The 18,247-nt window shown below is 41.3% G+C and overlaps 1 protein-coding gene across 14 annotated transcripts in view; it reads left to right on the forward strand.

Annotated features, from left to right (window-relative positions):
• The window catches only part of TNFSF4 (TNF superfamily member 4), a 304,073-nt gene that overhangs the window by 2,069 nt on the left and 283,757 nt on the right, over positions 1-18,247 (forward strand). For 13 of the 14 annotated variants that reach the window (XR_010137667.1, XR_010137672.1, XR_010137660.1 and 10 more), the window contains exon 2: positions 12,470-12,600. The exons of the other annotated variant lie outside the window; for it this stretch is intronic. The gene's annotated coding sequence lies outside the window, so the exon portion shown is untranslated. The remainder of the gene's footprint in view (positions 1-12,469; positions 12,601-18,247) is intronic. 14 annotated transcript variants of the gene reach the window in all.

The raw sequence follows: 18,247 nt of genomic DNA on the forward strand, positions 1-18,247 counted from the left end.
TCCATTCCCAGGGATGAGCAGGGGACAGATGCCGTCCTCTTATCTCAACTGCAAAGAGGCCTTCCTCTTTCACTAATCCTCCTCAGCACAGACCCTTAATTGGTGTCGTACTGGGGGACTGTCAGGTCTTTCCCTTCCCACGAGGCCATATCTCAGGCTGTCTCAGTGGGGAGAAACCTTGGACAATACCCAGGCTTTCTTGGGCAGAGGTCCCTGCGGCCTTCTGCAGTGCATTGTGTCCCTGGGTACTTGAGACTGGAGAATGGCGATGACTTTTACCAAGCATACTGCCTGCAAACACATTTTTAACAAAGCACACCCTGCATAGCCCTAAATCCATTAAACCTTGAGTCAACACAATACATGTTTCTGCCAGCACAGGGTTGGGGCTAGGGTTACAGATTAACAGCATCTAAAGGCAGAAGAATTTTTCTTAGTACAGAACAAAATGGAGTTTCTTATGTCTTCTTCTTTCTACATAGACAACAGTAACAGTCTGATCTCTCTTTCTTTCGTCCACATCAGCATTTTGAAAACATGATTTTTCATAAAAATATCTGGATTTTTGTCTCCTGAAAGGTCAGAAGATCTAGCAACACAGCAACGCCAGGCCCATGTTCCATCTGGCAAACAGTGGCTGCTGAGTAGCCTTTTAGAGGGCATATGTTCTCTGTTACTCAGAAGGTCCTCTGCCAGTTACTAACATTAGAGTAGAATTGGGAGGAAAAAGAAATAGTTCTTGCATTCTTATCTGTCAAAACTGTGCAAATGAAAGGTTAACTAAGGGCTGTATATTTCAAGAAAAAAATGATCATGTTTCTTTGTGAAAGTAGAGAATGTTCCATGAACTTAATATGCAAACAAAGTCAGAAGAACACTGTTCTGCCTGGCCTTTGTAGGTAATTGAGTTTAACATCTGACTTATACCAAAGGTAGGTGCTCTGTGGACTGGGCCCCATTCCAGAGGGGAAATTTTAAAGCTATTTTCCTGAGGGTTAGTGAGACGTATAATGGGAAAGGAGGAGGGGAGGAAAGACAGAGGAGACATTCCGGGGAAAGATCTGAGTGTGGAAAAGGGAGAGCTTGACTAAGAAAGGATTTACTTTCCTTAGAGAGAGGGTGGAGGCTCTCATATCAGAAAAAATGTTTTCATACAGCTATAAGGGTTGGAGAGAACCTTGAAGTCCTTACAGTGATCTGAGGGACAGGAAAGAATGGATTTCAGGCATTTCCAGAGGGCAGTGACTCTGGGATGACTCACATTTTCTCTTCTGTCCTTACTGCTTTGACAGAAGAACAAGATGAACAGATTAGCAATGGGCATTTGGAAAAACAACAGTGCACCATGATGCCTGTCTCTCTCACTAGATTGTGAACTCCTAAAGGTTTGACTATATTTTATTAATGAATATTTGTGACGTGTTAGACATAGTGGGCATGAGCACTACATTGTACAAAGTATTAGAGAAACATTGGGTTGCCTTCCTGCAGCCACAACAGCAAAGTTTCTTGTTTGTCCACAGCTGGGAGTAAAAGAGCAAGATGTCTCTAGTTATACAGTCATGTGATACAACATTGGGACACATATACTACGGTGGTCCCATAAGATGATAATGGAGCTGAAAAATTCCTGTCGCATAGTGATGTCTTGAGGATCCTGACCCTGTGAAGCCCTAGGCTAATGTTTGCGTTTATGTCTTTGTTTTTAAGTTTAAAAAGTTTTGAAAGACAGAAACCTTTTAGAAATATAAAAAAGCTTATAGAATAAGTATATAAAAAAGAAAATACAGTATTTTGTATAGCTATACAATGTGTTTTTGTTTTAAGCTAAGTGTTATTACAAAAGAGTCAAAACATTAAAACAATTTTAAAGTTTATAAAGTAAAAAAAGTTATAGTAAGGTAAGGTTAATTTGTTATTGAAGAAAGAAATTTTTACACATGAATTTAGTGTAACCTAAGTGTACAGTGTTTATAAAGTCTACAGTACATTCATTCACCACTCACTCACTGACTCACCCATGGCAACTTCCAGTCCTGCAAGCTGTATTCATGGTAAATGCCCTATATAGGTGTGCCATTTTTTATCCTTTTTTTTTCATTTTTCTTTTAGAGACAGGGCCTTGCTCTGTCACCCAGGCTGGAGTGCAGTGGTGTGATCATAGCTCACTGCAGCCTCAAGCTCCTGGGCTCAAGCAGTCCTCCCACTTCAGCCTCCTGAGTAGCTGCAACTACAGGCACATGCCACCATACCTGGGCAATTGTTTTATTTTTGGTAGAGACGGAGTCTTCCTAACCTGTGTTGCCCAGGCTGGTCTCAAACTCCTGGGCTCAAGTAGTCCTCCCACCTTAGCCTCCCAAAGGGCTGGGATTACAGGCTTGAACCACATTTACCATGGTGTTATAATTGCCTACAGTATTCAGTATAGTAATGTGGTGTGCAGGTTTGAGGCATAGGAGCAATAAGCTATACCATGTAGCCTAGGTATGTAGTAGACTATACCATCTAGGTTTGTGTAAGTGCACTCCATGATGTTCACACAATGACGAAATTACCTGATGACACACTTCTCAGAGCATATCCCCATCGTTAAGGGATGCATGACTGTAATTAGAGCTAGGTAAAAATCCCTGTACCAATGGGAGGAGACATATAAAACTAAAAATTAATGTTAGGATGGTGAGATTGTGTTTTTTTTCAACTCTATAAACTTTCTTGTTAGATTTGATTGTCTTTTCAGAAATAAAGAAAGCTTGGGCACAGTAACCTGTACATATCATTAAGGCAGTCCTGTCAACCTTCAGTGAGTGGGGCTGATAATCTCTCCACTGCTTTTCTTTATCATCGTAATAGTTCGTTTTCATGATGCTGGTAAAGATATACCTGAAACTGGGTAATTTATACAGGAAAGAGGTTTAATGGACTTATAGTTCCACATGGCTGGGGAGGCCTCACAATCATGGCGGAAGGCAAGGAGGAGCAAGTCACATCTTACATTGATGGTGGCAGGCAAAAAGAGAGCTTGTGCAGGAAACTCTCATTTTTAAAACCATCAGATCTCGTGAGACTCATTCAGTATCATGAGAACAGTGCAGGAAAGACCTGCTTCCATGATTCAGTCACCTCCCATTGGGTTCCTTCCACCATGAGTGGAATTGTGGGAGTTACAATTCAAGATGAGATTTGGGTGGGGATACAGCCAACCCATATCATTCTGCCCTTGGCCCCTCCCAAATCTCATGTCCTCACATTTCAAACCAATCATGCCTTCCTAACAGTCCCCCAAAGTCTTAACTAATTTCAGCATTAACTCAGAAGTCCCCAGTTTAAAGTCTTATCCAAAACAAGGCAAGTCCCTTCTGCCTGTGAGCCTGTAAAATCAAAAGCAAGTTACTTCCTAGATACAATGGGGTTACAGGCATTCGGTAAATACAGCTATTCCAAATGGGAGAAATTGGCCAAAACAAAGGGGTTATAGGCCCCATGCAAGTCCGAAATCCAGCAGGGCAGTCAAACTTAAAGCTCCAAAATTATCTCCTTTGACTCCTTGTCTTGCATCTGGGTCATGCTGATGCAAGAGGTGGGTTCCCATGGTCTTGGGCAGCTCCACCCCTGTGGCTCTGCATGGTATAGCTTCCCACTTGGCTGCTTTCACAGGCTGGTGTTGAGTGTCTGTGGCTTTTCCAGGCACACGGTACAAGCTGTTGGTGGATCTACCATTCTGGGGTCTGGAGGATGGTGGCCCTCTTCTCACAGCTCCACTAGGCAGTGCCCCAGTAGGGACTCTATGTGGGGGATCTGACCCCACATTTCCTTTCTGCACTGCCCTAGCAGAGGTTCTCCATGACAGCCCTGGCCCTGCAGCAAACTTCTGCCTGGATATCGGCATTTCCATACATCCTCTGAAATGTAGGCAGAGGTTCTCAAACCTCAGTTCTTGACTTTTGTGTGCCTACAGGCTCAACACCATGCGGAAGCTGCCAAGGCTTGGGGCTTGCACCCTGTGAAGCCATGGCCCAAGCTGTATATTGGCCCCTTTTAGTCATGGCTAAAAGGAGCAGCTGGGACACAGGGCATCAAGTGCCCAGACTGCACACAGGATGGGGACCCTGGGCCTGGCCCCGAAACCATTTTTTCCTCCTAGGCCCCCAGGCCTGTGATGGGAGGGGCTGCCGTGAAGACCTCTGACATGCCCTGCAGACATTTTCCCCATTGTCTTGGGGATTAACATTTGGCTTCTTGTTATTTATGCACATTTCTGCAGCCAGATCGAATTTCTCCTAAGAAAACGGGATTTTCTTTTCTATCACATTGTCAGGCTGCAAATTTTCTGAACTGTTATGCTCTGCTTCCCTTATAAAACTGAATGCCTTTAACAGCATCCAAGTCACCTCTTGAATGATTTGCTGCTTAGAAATTTCTTCTGCCAGATACCCTAAATCATCTCTGTCAAGTTCAGAGTTCCACAAATATCTTAGACAGGGGCAAAAAGCTGCCAGCCTCTTGACTAAAACATAACAGGAGTCACCATTGCTCTAATTCCCAACAAGCTCTTCATCTCCATCTGAGACCACCTCAGCCTGGATTTCATTGTCCATATCATGATCAGCATTTTGGTCAAAGGCATTCAACAAGTCTCTAGGGAGTTCCAAGCTTTCCCATATTTTCCTGTCTTCTTCTGAGCCCTCCAAACTGTTCCAACCTCTGCCTGTTACTCAGTTCCAAAGTTGATTCCACATTTTTGGGTATCTCTTCAGCAGTGCCCCACTCTACTGGTGCCAGTTTACTGTATTAGTTCATTTTCACACTGCTGATAAAGACATACCTGATACTGGGTAATTTATATGGGAAAGAGGTTTAATGGACTTACAGTTCCACATGGCTGGGGAGGCCTCACAATCATGGTGGAAGGCAAGGAGGAGCAAGTCACATCTTACGTGGATGGTGGCAGGCAAAAAGAAAGCTTGTTCAGGGAAACTCCCATTTTTAAAACCATCAGATCTTGTGAGACTCATTCACTATCAGGAGAACAGTGCAGGAAAGACCTGACCCCATGATTCATTCACCTTCTACTGGGCTCCTCCCATGACACATGGAAATTGTGGGAGTTAAATTCAAGATGAAATTTGGGTGGGGACACAGTCAAACCGTATCAATCATGTTTAATGTTGTCATTATATCTACTACTACCTATTATATCTACTACAGGACTTCTGCAATCTGGAGAGAAATCAAAGTAGGAAATGTAGGAGTGAAAATGAAAGACAACAGCTTATAAAATGCTACAATGAGGAATAACTCTCAGAGGGATTTTGGAGTAGTAAATTATTATTGTTATTATTTGATTCAGGACCTCACTTCAGCCATGCTGGAGTGCAGTGACATTAACTTGGCTCACTGCAGCCTCCAACTCCTGGGCTCAAGCATCCTCTGCCTCAGACTCCTGTGTAGCTAGGACTTCAAGTGTGCCTACACTCCCTCATAAAGAAAGCTGGCCACTTGGTGATTGCACAGGACCATTGATCTGGATGCTGGCTATTACATGTGTTTAGTTTGTAAAAATTCATCAAACTGTATGTTTAAGATAATTGCCATTAGCTCTATGTGTATTTTGCAGTACTTCAATAAGGTTAAAAAAACAAGAAGAAAAGAAAAATTGCCACTGTGTGTACATTAGAATAGTTGTATATGAATTATTATTTTCCTGAATTGTTCAAAAAGCTCACTCCAGTGTTTCAAAACAAACTTCAGGAAGTTTCAGTCAATGTTGCTGAATTGTTAAAATCACTATAATTACCAGGAAGGTTCTTCTTACATGACATTGTTGAGATCATGCTTTCTTTATAAAACCTTTGTTTAGGTGCATCCTGGGTGTAGAAGCTCATTGAACGGTTGATAGCCCATAGCCTCTGGCTGTGATTGAGTAGATAGCCCACCCAGAGATGGTAGACATCTTTGAGATCCTCTACTCTACAAAATTCTTTATATATTCACTCATTGAGATAGTTGACATCCCTGCAGCAAGTGGTACATTTGACTAGCCTGGTATCTGCTTGATATGGTTGAGCTGTGTCCCCACCCAAATCTCCCATATAAATTACCCAGTGTTGTGGGAGGGACTCTCATGGTGTTCTTGTGACAATGAGTGAGTTCTCACAAAATCTGATGGTTTTATAAGAGGCTTTTCTCCCACTTTGCTCTGCAGTTCTCCTTGCTGCTGCCATGTGAGGAAGGACGTGTTTGCCTCCCCTTTTGCCATGATTGTAAGTTTCCTGAGGTTTCCTCAGCCATGCTGAACTGTTAGTAATTAACTTCTTTCCTTTATAAATTACTCAGTCTCAGGTATGTTTTTATTAGTAGCGTGAGAATGGACTAATACGCTGGTGGTCTCTCAGTGCATGTAAGTGCTTTTCCTGAAGATCCTTCCCTCAGGATATTTGCCTTTTAGTAAGTAGCCATCAGACTATAAAGGATCCCTGAAGTTTTGACTGGGAGTCATTTTGATGTAGCCTAAAAATAGACCACTATACTTTAATTTTTAAAAAATTTACCAGATAATATGCTCAACATACACCCTTTCTATTTCGCAGAGTCTCGGCCTCACCCTTTCTTCACTCATGTGTGAGCCACACCCAGGTTCAGGGAGGGGAAAAAGAATATTGAGTGTTTGAGAAGATCTGTTGGGCATTACTTAGTGATAAAAATAATATAGTTTTTACACTTTGGCTCATCAAAACGTTCTTTATGGAGAACTTATCCAGTGGTCACAGCAGAGTGTTAGAGTCATGAATCTTTACAGTGGAAGGGAACTTTGAGGTCATATAATACAAACCCTATCCCCAACCCCCTTACCACCATTTTAAAGCTGAAGAAACTGAGTTCAAGTCAGGAATGGATTTTTAATTTTATCAAATGTCTTTTGGCCTTTAGTAACACAAAGCATGAAGCTTTTCTCCTTAATCTATTAGTGTAATACATGAATACATTTCCAAATGTTCAATCACCTTGTATTCTTAGGCTAAATCCTATTTGGTAATACTGTTTTATTAATAGATTCTTAGATTAGCACGGAGGCTGCTGCACATCCATTTATACTTCCTTATTTTCTAATAGAGTCACTGCTGTGTTCAGGTATCCATTCTCGGTGTAGCCAGCTCTCTTGGGGAATTTGACCTCATTTCCAGCTCTAGAGATAGTCCTGACTGGTCCAAGATAATCAGTATTAATGTAACTGGGGAATTTATTAGAAACGCAGAGTATCAAGACCCATACCAGACCTACTGAGTCGGAAACCCTGGGGATGAGGTCCAGCAATGTATATTTTAACAAGTCCTCCAGGAGATGCTGATGAGTTGGTCTAAAACAACTCCATTCTGGTGATTAGGATTGGTTCAGTTATGAGCATGTAATCCAACTCTTGCTAGTGAGCAATGATGCCTGCTAGATGAACTTCTGGGAAAAGTGTCTTTGGCTCCTGAGTAGAAATCTAAAAGAGTTAGTTTTTCATCTTTTTCTGGAAGTCATGCCTGGATGCTCGGAAATATTGCAATCATGTTGCTACCTAACCAGGAATGAAATAACACAAAGAATGGCAGACCAGAAAGATGGAAAGGATGGATTCTTTTTTTAATTTCCAACTTTCATTTTAAGTTCAGGGGTACATGTGCAGCATGTGCATGTTTGTTACGTAGGTAAGTGTGTGCCATGTTGGTTTACTGCACAGATCATCCCATCACCCAGGTATTAAGCCCAGCATTCATTAGCTATTCTTCCTGATGCTCTGCCTCTTCCCATGCCCTGTCCTCTGACAGGCTCCAGTGTGTATTGCTCCCCGCAACGTGTCCATATATTCTCATCATTCAGCTCCCACATGTAAGTGAAAACATGTGGTATTTGGTTTTCTGTTTCTGCTTTAGTTTGCTAAGAATAATGGCCCCCAGCTCCATCCATGTCCCTACAAAGGACAAGATCTCATTCCTTCTTATGGCTACATAGTATTCCATGGTGTATATATACCACATTTTCTTTGTCCAGTCTATCATTGATGGGCATTTAGGTTGGTTCCAGGCCTTTGCTGTTGTGAATAGTGCTGCAATGAACATATGCATGCATGTATCTTTATAATAGAATGATTTTTATTCCTTTGGGTATATACCCAGTAATGGGATTGCTGGGTTGAATGGTATTTCTGCCTCTAGGTCTTTGAAGAATTGCCACACTGTCTTCCATGATGGTTGAACTAACTTACTCTCCTACCAGCAGTGTAAAAGTGTTCCTTTTTCATCACAACTTCGCCAGCCATCTGTTGTTTTTGACTTTTTAATAATAGCCATTCTGACTGGTGTTAGATGGTATTTCATTGTTGTATTGATTTGCATTTCTGTAATGAACACTGATGTTGAGCTTTTTCTCATGTTTGTTGTCCACATGTATGTCATCTTTTGAGAAGTGTCTGTTTTGTCTTTTGCCTACTTTTTAATGGGGTTGTTTGTTTTTTTCTTGTAAATTTGTTTAAATTCCATATAGATGCTGGATATTAGACCTTTGTCAGATGAAAGATTGCAAAAATTTTCTCCCATTCTGTAGGTTGTCTGTTCACTCCGATGACAGTTTCTTTTGCTGTGCAGAAGCTCTTTAGTTTAATTAGATCCCATTTGTCAATTTTGGCTTTTGGCGTCTTTGTCATGAAATCTTTGCCCATGCCTGTGTCCTCAATGATATTGCCTAGGTTTTCTTCTGAAGTGTTTATAGTTTTGGGTTTTACATGTAAGTCTTTAATCTATCTTGAGTGAATTTTTGTATATGGTATAAGGAAGGGGTCCAGTTTCAATTTTCTGCATATGGCTAGCCAGTTCTCCAGCACCATTTATTAAATAGGGAATCCTTTTCCCATTGCTTGCTTTCGTCAGGTTTGTCAAAGATCAGATGGTTGTAGGTGTGCAGACTTATATCTGGATTCTCTATTATGTTCCATTGGTCTATGTTTCTGTTCTTGTACCAGTACCATGCTGTTTTGGTTACTGTAGTCCTGTAGTATAGTTTGAAGTTTGGGAGCATTATGCCTCCAGCTTTGTTTTTGTTTCTTACAATTGCCTTGTCTATTCATGCTCTTTTGGGGTTCCATATGAGTTTTAAAATAGTTTTTTTCTAATTCTGTGAAGAATCTCAATGGTAGTTTAACAGAAATAGCATTGAATCTATAAATTACTTTGGTCAATATGGCCGTTTTCACGATATTGATTCTTCCTATCTATGAGCATGGAATGTTTTTCCATTCTTTTGTGTCTTCTCTGATTTCTTTGAGTGGTGGTTTGTAGTTCTTGAAGAGGTCCTTCACTTCCCTGGTTAGCTGCGTTCCTAGGTATTTTATTCTTTTTGTGGCAATTGTGAATGGGATTTGGCTGTCAGCTTGCCTGTTGTTGGTGTATAGGAATGCTAGTGATTTTTGCACATAGATTTTGTATCTTGAGACTGCTGAAGTTGCTTATCAGCTTAAGAAGCTTTTGGACTGAGACATTGGGGTTTTCTAGATATAAGATCATGTCACCTGCAAATAAAGATAGTTTGACTTCCTCTCTTCCTATTTGAATATGCTTTATTTCTTTCTCTTGCCAGATTGCCTTGGCCAGCACTTCCAGTGTTGACTGGGAGTGGTGAGAGAGGGCAGCCTTGTTTTGGGCCACTTTTCAAAGAGAATACTTCCAGTTTTTGCCCATTCAGTATGACATTGGCTGTGCATTTGTCATAGATGGCTCTTATTATTTGGAGACATGTTCCTTCAATACTTAGTTTATTGAGAGTTTTTAATATGAGGGATGTTGAATTTTATCGAAGACTTTTTCTGTATCTATTGAGATAATCATGTGATTTTTGTCTTTAGTTCTGTTTATGTTATAACTTACATTTATTGATTTTCGTGTGTTGAACAGCCTTGCATCCCAAAGATGAAGCCAACTTGATCATGGTGGATAAACTTTTTGATGTGCTGCTGGAATCAGTTTGCCTGTATTTTGTTGAGGATTTTTGCATTGATGTTCGTAAAAGATATTGGCCTGAAATTTCCCTTTTTTGTTGTATCTCTGCCAGGTTTTGATATCAGGATGATGCTGGCCTCATACAATGAGTTAGGGAGGAGTCCCTCCTTTTCAATTTTTTTGAATATTAAATTGTTTCAGTAGGAGTGGTATTAGCTGTTCTTTGTACCTCTGGTAGAACTCATCTGTGAATCTGTCTGGTCCTGGGCTTTTTTTTTTTGTTGTTGGTGTTGGGGTGATCAGACCCAACACCAGGTCATGGGGGTGACAAAGTCCGGCAGAGTCAAAGGATTGAGAAAAAGACAGTTTGAGAGAGAAAGGTGGAACCAGGGGGCCATTGCTAGTGTATGGAGGCTGCGAAGGCTCCGAGCTCTGGGAGCCCATGCTATTTATTGGTAATCCAACAGAGAAACAGGTGGTGAGAATGTGGAGGGCAAAAGAGCAGGTGCATGATCTACAGCTGTGATGGTTTAGCATTTATAAGGAACATGTTCTGCTACTTGAGATAATGGAGGTACAATCAATCTAGGAGCCTAGGAGGGCTAGAAGCAAGGAGCCAGCAAGTCTAGACACATTCCGGAGGACATTATGGCAGACATGCGAGCCCTGCCTCAGCTTTCTTCCCAACGCTCAGCTTTTTCCCAACAGTTGGTAGGCTATTTATTACTGCTTCAGTTTCCAAACTCATTATTGTCTTTTCAGGGATTCAGTTTCTTCCTGGTTCAGTGTTGGGAGGGTATATGTGTCCAGGAATTTATCTTTTCTTCTAGATTTTTCTAGTTTATGTACATAGTGGTGTTTGTACTATTCTCTGATAGTTGTTTGTATTTCTGTGGGGTCAGTGGCGATATCACCCTTATCACTTCTGATTGTGTTTATTTGAATCTTTTCTCTTTTATTCTTTATTAGTCTAGCTAGCAGTCTATCTATTTTATTAATTTTTTTCAAAAAACCAGCTCCTGGATTCATTGATTCTTTGAAGGGTTTTTCATGTCTCTGTCTTCTTCAGTTCTGCTCTGATTTTGGTTATTTTTTGTCTTCTGCTAGCTTTGGGTTGGTTTGCTCTTTGTTCTCTAGTTTGTTTAGTTGTGACGTTAGGTTGTTAACTTGAGATCTTTTTAGCTTTTTGATGTGGACATTTAGTGCTATAAATTTCCCTCTTAACAGTGCTTTAGCTGCATTCTGGAGATTCTGGACATTGTATTTTTGTTCTCATTAGTTTCAAAGAACTTCTTGATTTCTGCCTTAATTTCATTATTTAACCAAAAGTCATTCGGGAGCAGATTGTTCATTTTCCATGTAGTTATATGGTTTTGAGTGAATTTCTTAATCTTGTGTTCTAATTTGATTACACCTTGGTCTGAGAGACTCTTTGTTATGTTTTCAGTTCTTTTGCACTTGCCAAGGAGTGTTTTACTTCCAATTATGTGATCAATTTTAGAGTAAGTGCTGTGGTGATGAGAAGAATGTATATTCTGTTGTTTTGGAGTGGAGAGTTCTGTATATAGCTATCAGGCCCACTTGATCCAGAGCTGAGTTGAGGTCTTGAATGTCTTTGATAATTTTCTGTCTCAATGATCTGCCTAATATTGTCAGTAGGGTGATAAAGTCTCCCACCATTATTGTGTGTGAGTCTAAGTCTCTTTGAAGGTCTCTAAGAACTTTCCTTTTCTGGGTGCTCCTGTATTGGTTGTATATATATTTAGGTTAGTTAGCTCTTCTTGTTGAAATGAACCCTTTACTGTTATGTAGTGGCCTTCTTTATCTTTTTTGATTTTTGTTGATTTAAAGTCTGTTTTGTTATAAACTAGGATTGCACCTGTTTTTTCCTGTTTTCCATTTGCTTGGTAAATTTTCCTCCATCCCTTTATTTCGAGCCTATGTGTGTCTTTGCACATGAGATGGGTCTCTTGAAGATAGCATACTAATGAGTCTTGGCTCTTTATCTAGCTTGTCATTCTGTATCTTTTTTTGGGAGGCATTTAGCACATTTTCATTTAAGATTAACATTTTAATGTGTGGATTTGATCCTGTCATCATGATGCTGGCTGATTATTTTGCAGGTTTATGTGGATACTTCATTGTATCATTGGTATGTCAGTGTGTTTTTGTAGTGGTAATGGTTTTTCCGTTCTATATTTAGTGCTTACTTCAGGAGCTCTTGTAAGGCAGGTCTGGTAGTGATGAATTTCCTCAGCATTTGTTTGTCTGAAAAGGATCTTATTTCTCCTTTGCTTATGAAACTTAGTTTGCATATGAAATTCTGGGTTGGGAATTATTTTCTTTAGGAATATTGAATACTGGCCCCCAATCTTTTGTGGCTTGTAGGGTTTCCACTTAGAGGTCCAATGCTAGTCCAATGGGCTTCCCTTTGTAGGTGACCTGGTCTTTCCTTCTGGCTGTCCTTAACATTTTTTTCTTTTTTTTTTTTTCAGATGGAGTTTCACTGTGTCACCCAGGCTGGAGTGCAGTGGCATGATCTCAGCTCAATGCAACCTCTGTCTCCTGGGTTCAAGCAAATCTCCTGCCTCAGCCTCTTGAGTAGCCTGAGTAGCTGGGACTAAAGGTATGTGCCAGGTATTTTTAGTAGAGACAGCGTTTCACCATGTTGGCCAGGCTGGTCTTGAACTCCTGACCTCAAGTAATCTACCCACCTTGGCCTCCCAAAGTGCTAGGATTATAGGCGTGAGCCACTGTGCCCAGCCAGCATTTTTTCTTTCATTTTGACTTTGGAGAATCTGCTGATATATATCTTAGGGATGATTTTCTTGAATAGTTATCTTACTGGGGTTCTCTTGTTCCTGAATTTGAATGTTGGCCTATCTTGCTAGGTTGGGGTCATTCTCCTGGATGATATCCTGAAGTATGTTTTCCAACTTGGTTCTATTCTTCCTATCTCTTTCAGGTACCCCAATCAGTTGTAGGTTTGGTCCTTTTACATAAACCCATATTTCTCAGAGGTTTTATTCATTCATTTTCATTCTTTTTTCTCTATTCCTGTCTACCTGTCCTATTTCAGAGAGATAGTCTGAAAGCTCTGGGATTCTTTGCTCTGCTTGGTCTATTCTGCTATTAATACTTGAGATTACATTGTAAAGTACTTGTAGTATGTTTTTCAGCTCTATGAGGTCGATTATGGTCCTTTCTATACTGGCTGTTTTGGCTGTCAGCTCCTGCATTGTTTTATCATGATTCTTAGCTTCTTTGCCTTTGGTTAGGACATACACCTTTAGCTCAGCAAAACTGGTTTTTGTCCACATTCTGAAGCTTACTTCTGTCATCTTGGGCTCAGCCTAGTTCTGAGCCCTTGTTGGAGAGGTGTTGTGATCATTTGGAGGAAAAAGGGCTCTCTGGGTTTTTGAATTTTCAACATTTTTGCATTGATTCTCTCATCTTTGTGGGCTTATCTATCTTCGATCTTTGAGGTTGCTGACCTTTGGATGGTGCTTTCATGGGTTGTTTTGTTTTTTCATCTGTTTTTCTTTTAGCAGTCTGTTTACTCTTCCTTAGGGATGCTGCAGTTAGCTGGGGGTCCACTCTACACCCTAGTTGCCTCAGTTTTTCCTGTACTTGGAGGTATCAGCAGTGAATGCTATGAAACAGCAAAGATGGCAGCCTGCCCCTTCCTCTGGAAGCTCCATCCCAGGGCGGTACTGTCCTGTTGCCAGCATGAGCACACAGTATGTAGGGGGTGGCTGGAGGCCCCAGTTGGGACATCTCACCTAGTCAGGAGGAACGGGATCAGGGATCCACTTAAAGAAGCAGTTGGGCTGTTTTTGATACAGCAGTTGTGCTGTGTTGGAGATTCCATCAGCCCCTTGTTGGTTTGGGCTCTCCGAGGCCCACAGGTTGAACTGGCTGAGGTGCCCAAACAGCCAAGTTGGTGGCCCGCCTTCCCCTCTGGGCACTCTGTCCCAGGGAAAAAATAGAACTCTGTTGGCCACAGAACATGGGCGAGGGTGGCTGGATATCCCAGCTGGCATGATCTACCCGTCAAGGAAAAATGGATCAAGGTCCCACTTAAAGAAGCCATCTGGCCATGCCTCAATAGAACAGCCTTGCTGTGCTGGGGAACTGCTTCTGCCCTTGTTGGCTTGGACTCTCTGAAACCCACTGGTTGGAATGGCTGAGTCGTTCAAACAGCCAGCTTGGTGGCCCTCCCCTCCTCCCCTCCTCCCCTCCTCCCCTCCTTCCCTTCCCTCCTCTCCTTCCCTCCCCTCCTCCTTCCCTCCTCTCCTTCCCTCCCCTCCTCGTTCCCTCCTCCCCTCCTCCCCTCCCCTCCTCTCCTTCCCTCCCCTCCTCCTTCCCTCCTCTCCTTCCCTCCCCTCCTCGTTCCCTCCTCCCCTCCTCCCCTCCCCTCCTCCCCTCCCCTCCCCTCCTCCCCTCCCCTCCTCCCCTCCCCTCCTCCCCTTCCCTCCTCCCCTTCCCTCCTCCCCTGCCCTCCTCCCCTTCCCTCCTCCCCTCCTCTCCCCTCCACCCCTCCCCTCCCCTTCTCCCCTTCCTTCCCCTCCTCCTTCCCTCCTCCCCTTCCCTCCCCTCCTCCTTCCCTCCTCCCCTCCCCTCAGGCATGCTATTCCAGAAAGAGATCAGGATCTGTTTGTGGAATACAGGCAGAGACGGCTGGAGGCCCCGGTTGGGAGGTCCCTCCCAGTGAGGAGGAATGGATTGGGGCCCCACTTAAAGAAGCAATCTGGCCATGTTCTGGCAATGCCACTGTACTGTGCTGGGAAGACCCTTCCTTGTTTGAACCATATGGATTCTCCAAAGCCCATAGACTGGAATGGCTGAGTCAACCAAACAGTAGAGATGGCGGCCCACCCCTCCCACTGGGGACTCTGTCCCATCACAGACAGGCTATATTCCAAGCCAGTAGGTCTTATTTTGTGAGGTGTCATGGAAGTGGGACCCACAGATGGATGCTGCTTGGCTCCCTGGATTTAGCCGCCTTCCTAGGGGTATGTACAGACCTCCCACCTTGCCTGAGTTACAGACACCTCTGTTGGGGATCCTGGGGCCGGAATATGTAAAGTTCCTGGGTCTCTATGCATGCCTGAGCAGCTGCTCTGCCCAGACTCAACACACCTCTGTGTGTGGGACCCAAGACCCTGGTGATGTGGGTGCACAAGATGGTGTGGGTGCACTGATCTCCTGATCTGTGGGTTGCAAAGATCCGTGGGAGAAGCATGGTTTCCTGGGGTTGCACACTCACTCACTGCTTCCCTTGGCTGGCGGTGGGAGTTCTCTTGGCTTCATGTTGCTCCCAGGTGGGCCATTGCCCCACCCTGCTTTTCTCTCTTCTCCATGGGTCGAGTTGTTTCTGTGAGCAGTCCCAATGTGAGTGCCTGGATATTTCAGTTGAAGGTGCTATATTCACTTGCTCCTTTCTTCCTCTCCCTGAGTGCCACAGACAGCTGCTCCTTCTAATTGGCCACCTTGGCCCCCCTCCCCTGGGTTCTTAATAACATAATTAAACCACAACCCATCCTAAAACTTATCCTACTTCTAGACTTCTGTTGAGTTCAGAAATACCCTCATTTTTAAAGATAATTGGAGTCAGGGTTTCTGTTACTTGCTTTCAAAAGCATTCTTAATTAGACTTGCTAATATTTGACTTTGGATTTTAAGAATGACCCAAGATGTATTTTATTTTTACTATTGTTGTTTAGTATTTAGTATATTTTAGTATCAGAATTAAATTTCTCAGTGAAGTATATTGGGAAGTTTTTCGTAGTTTGTGTTGGCTGAATGTTTAAATAGCCCAGGAATGATCTGTTCTTTATGATGTATTAGAACTTACTGATAAAACAAACTGGAACTGGTGCTTTTTTTGAAGTTAGAGCTTTTGCTGCATTTTCAAGTTTTTCTCTGATTATTGGGATAATTTCCTCTCTTCATGAGCCAATATTAGTAATCTGCATTTTCCAAAAATTTGTCTATTTCATGTAGATTTTCTAATTTACTGGTCGGTATTTGGAATTTTAGAATTTTAAAAATCTCTTAATGCTGAATTATTTTTCTTTCCTTGTTGTAGATATTTGCATTTTCTTTCCCTTTTTTTCTTGTTCAGACTTATTAATGGTTTGTGTGTTGTATTCTAAAAACAAAAACAAAATAAAACAATTGCTTTATTTACCAGGTCTATGCAATTTTGTTTTGCCATGCTTTCTAGTTCATTAATTTTGAATTTTCTTTTTATTAGTTTCTCCTATTCTCTGTTGGCTTATTTTTTTTAAAAATGTTTTTAAACTTTCTTGAACTGGGTGCTTAGATCATTTACTTTCAATCTTCCATATATATTAAGAAGATCACTGAAAGCTCTGAATTTTCCTTTGAGTTAAGACTTTGGTAGTATCCCATAAGTTTTGAAATGTAGTGTTGTTTCATTGGTAATTTCAAACAGTCTGTGTTCTAGTACTGATTTCCACTTTAATCCGAGAGTTGTTTAGAAAACTGTTTTATAATGTCCATGTAATTAGATTGAGTTTGCTGTCTTTTTCATACTGATTTCTTGTTTGATTACCATGTGATCTGTACCTTTGGATATTTGAGATTTTATTTGTGACTTAGTCCTTGATAAATGTTTAATTACTGCTTCATGGCTGTTTAAAAAGAGTGAGTTCTTTCTGTATAAAGGATACAACAAATATCATCTATGTACATGCCTTTCTCTACTTGTTTGTTGATCTATGTATGATGTCCATCACCCCTTATCTGCTTAAGCTCTAAAGGTCTTTTCTTTTCCCTACTCTTTCTCTTCCTACATCATCAATTCCTGATTCTCTACTAGATCATTATATTAGCATGCAAACATGCTCTAGTAAAACTCTCTCCAGTATAAATATGATGTGAGCCACATATGTAATTTAAAATTTTATGGTAGCCATATTAAAAAAGTAAAAAGAAAAAGGTAAATTTAATTGTCATATATTTCATTTAACCCAATGTATGTGAAATATTATTTCACCCTATAATTGATGTAAAAATTATTGATGAGATATTGTATATATTTTTTCCTACTGAGTCTTCGAAATGTGGTGTGTAATTTATACTTATAGCATATCTAAATTTATACTAGCCACATTTCTTTTATATATACATATTTTTTATTATTATACTTTAAGTTCTAGGGTACATGTGCACAACGTGCAGGTTTGTTACGTAGGTATACCTGTGCTGTGTTAGTTTGCTGCACCCATCAACTCGTCATTTACATTAGATATTTTTCCTAATGCTATCCCTCCACCAGCCCGCCACCCCCCGGCAGGCCCAGGTGTGTGATGTTCACCGCCCTGTGTCCATGTGTTCTCATTGTTCAACTCCCACTTATGAGTGAGAACATGCAGTGTTTAGTTTTCTGTCCTTGTGATAGTTTGCTTAGAGTGATGGTTTCCAGCTTCATCCATGTCCCTGCAAAGAACATTAACTCATCCTTTTTTTTTTGGCTCTATGGTATTCCATGGTGTATATATGCCACATTTTCTTAATCCAGTCTATCATTGATGGGCATTTGGGTTGGTTCCAAGTCTTTGCTATTGTGAATAGGGCCACAATAAACATACGTGTGCATGTGTCCTTATTGTAGAATGATTTATAATCCTTTGGGTATATGCCCAGTAATGGGATTGCTCGGTCAAATGGTATTTCTAGTTCTAGATCCTTGAGGAATCCCCACACTGTCTTCCATAATGGTTGAACTAATTTATACTCCCACCAACAGTGTAAAAGCATTCATATTTCTCCACATCCTCTCCAACATCTGTTGTTTCCTGACTTTTTAATGATCGCCATTCTAACTGGCATGAGATGGTATCTCATTGTGGTTTTGATTTGCATTTCTCTGATGACCATTGATGATGAGCATTTTTTCATATGTCTGTTGGCTGCATAAGCATCTTCTTTTGAGAAGTGTCTGTTCATATCCTTTGCCCACTTTTTGATGGGGTTGTTTTTTTCTTGTAAATTTGTTTAAGTTTGTTGTAGATTCTGGATATTAGCCCTTTGTCAGATGGGTAGATTGCAAAAATTTTCTCCCATTCGATAGGTTGCCTGTTCACTCTGATGATAGTTTCTTTTGCTGTGCAGAAGCTGTTCAGTTTAATTAGATCCCATTTGTCAATTTTGGCTTTTGTTGCCATTGCTTTTGGTGTTTTAGTCATGAAGTCTTTGTCCATGCCCATGTCCTGAATGGTATTGCCTAGGTTTTCTTCTAGGGT

This window comes from Pongo abelii, chromosome 1 (assembly GCF_028885655.2).
Source record: "Pongo abelii isolate AG06213 chromosome 1, NHGRI_mPonAbe1-v2.0_pri, whole genome shotgun sequence".
Lineage (NCBI taxonomy): Eukaryota > Metazoa > Chordata > Mammalia > Primates > Hominidae > Pongo > Pongo abelii.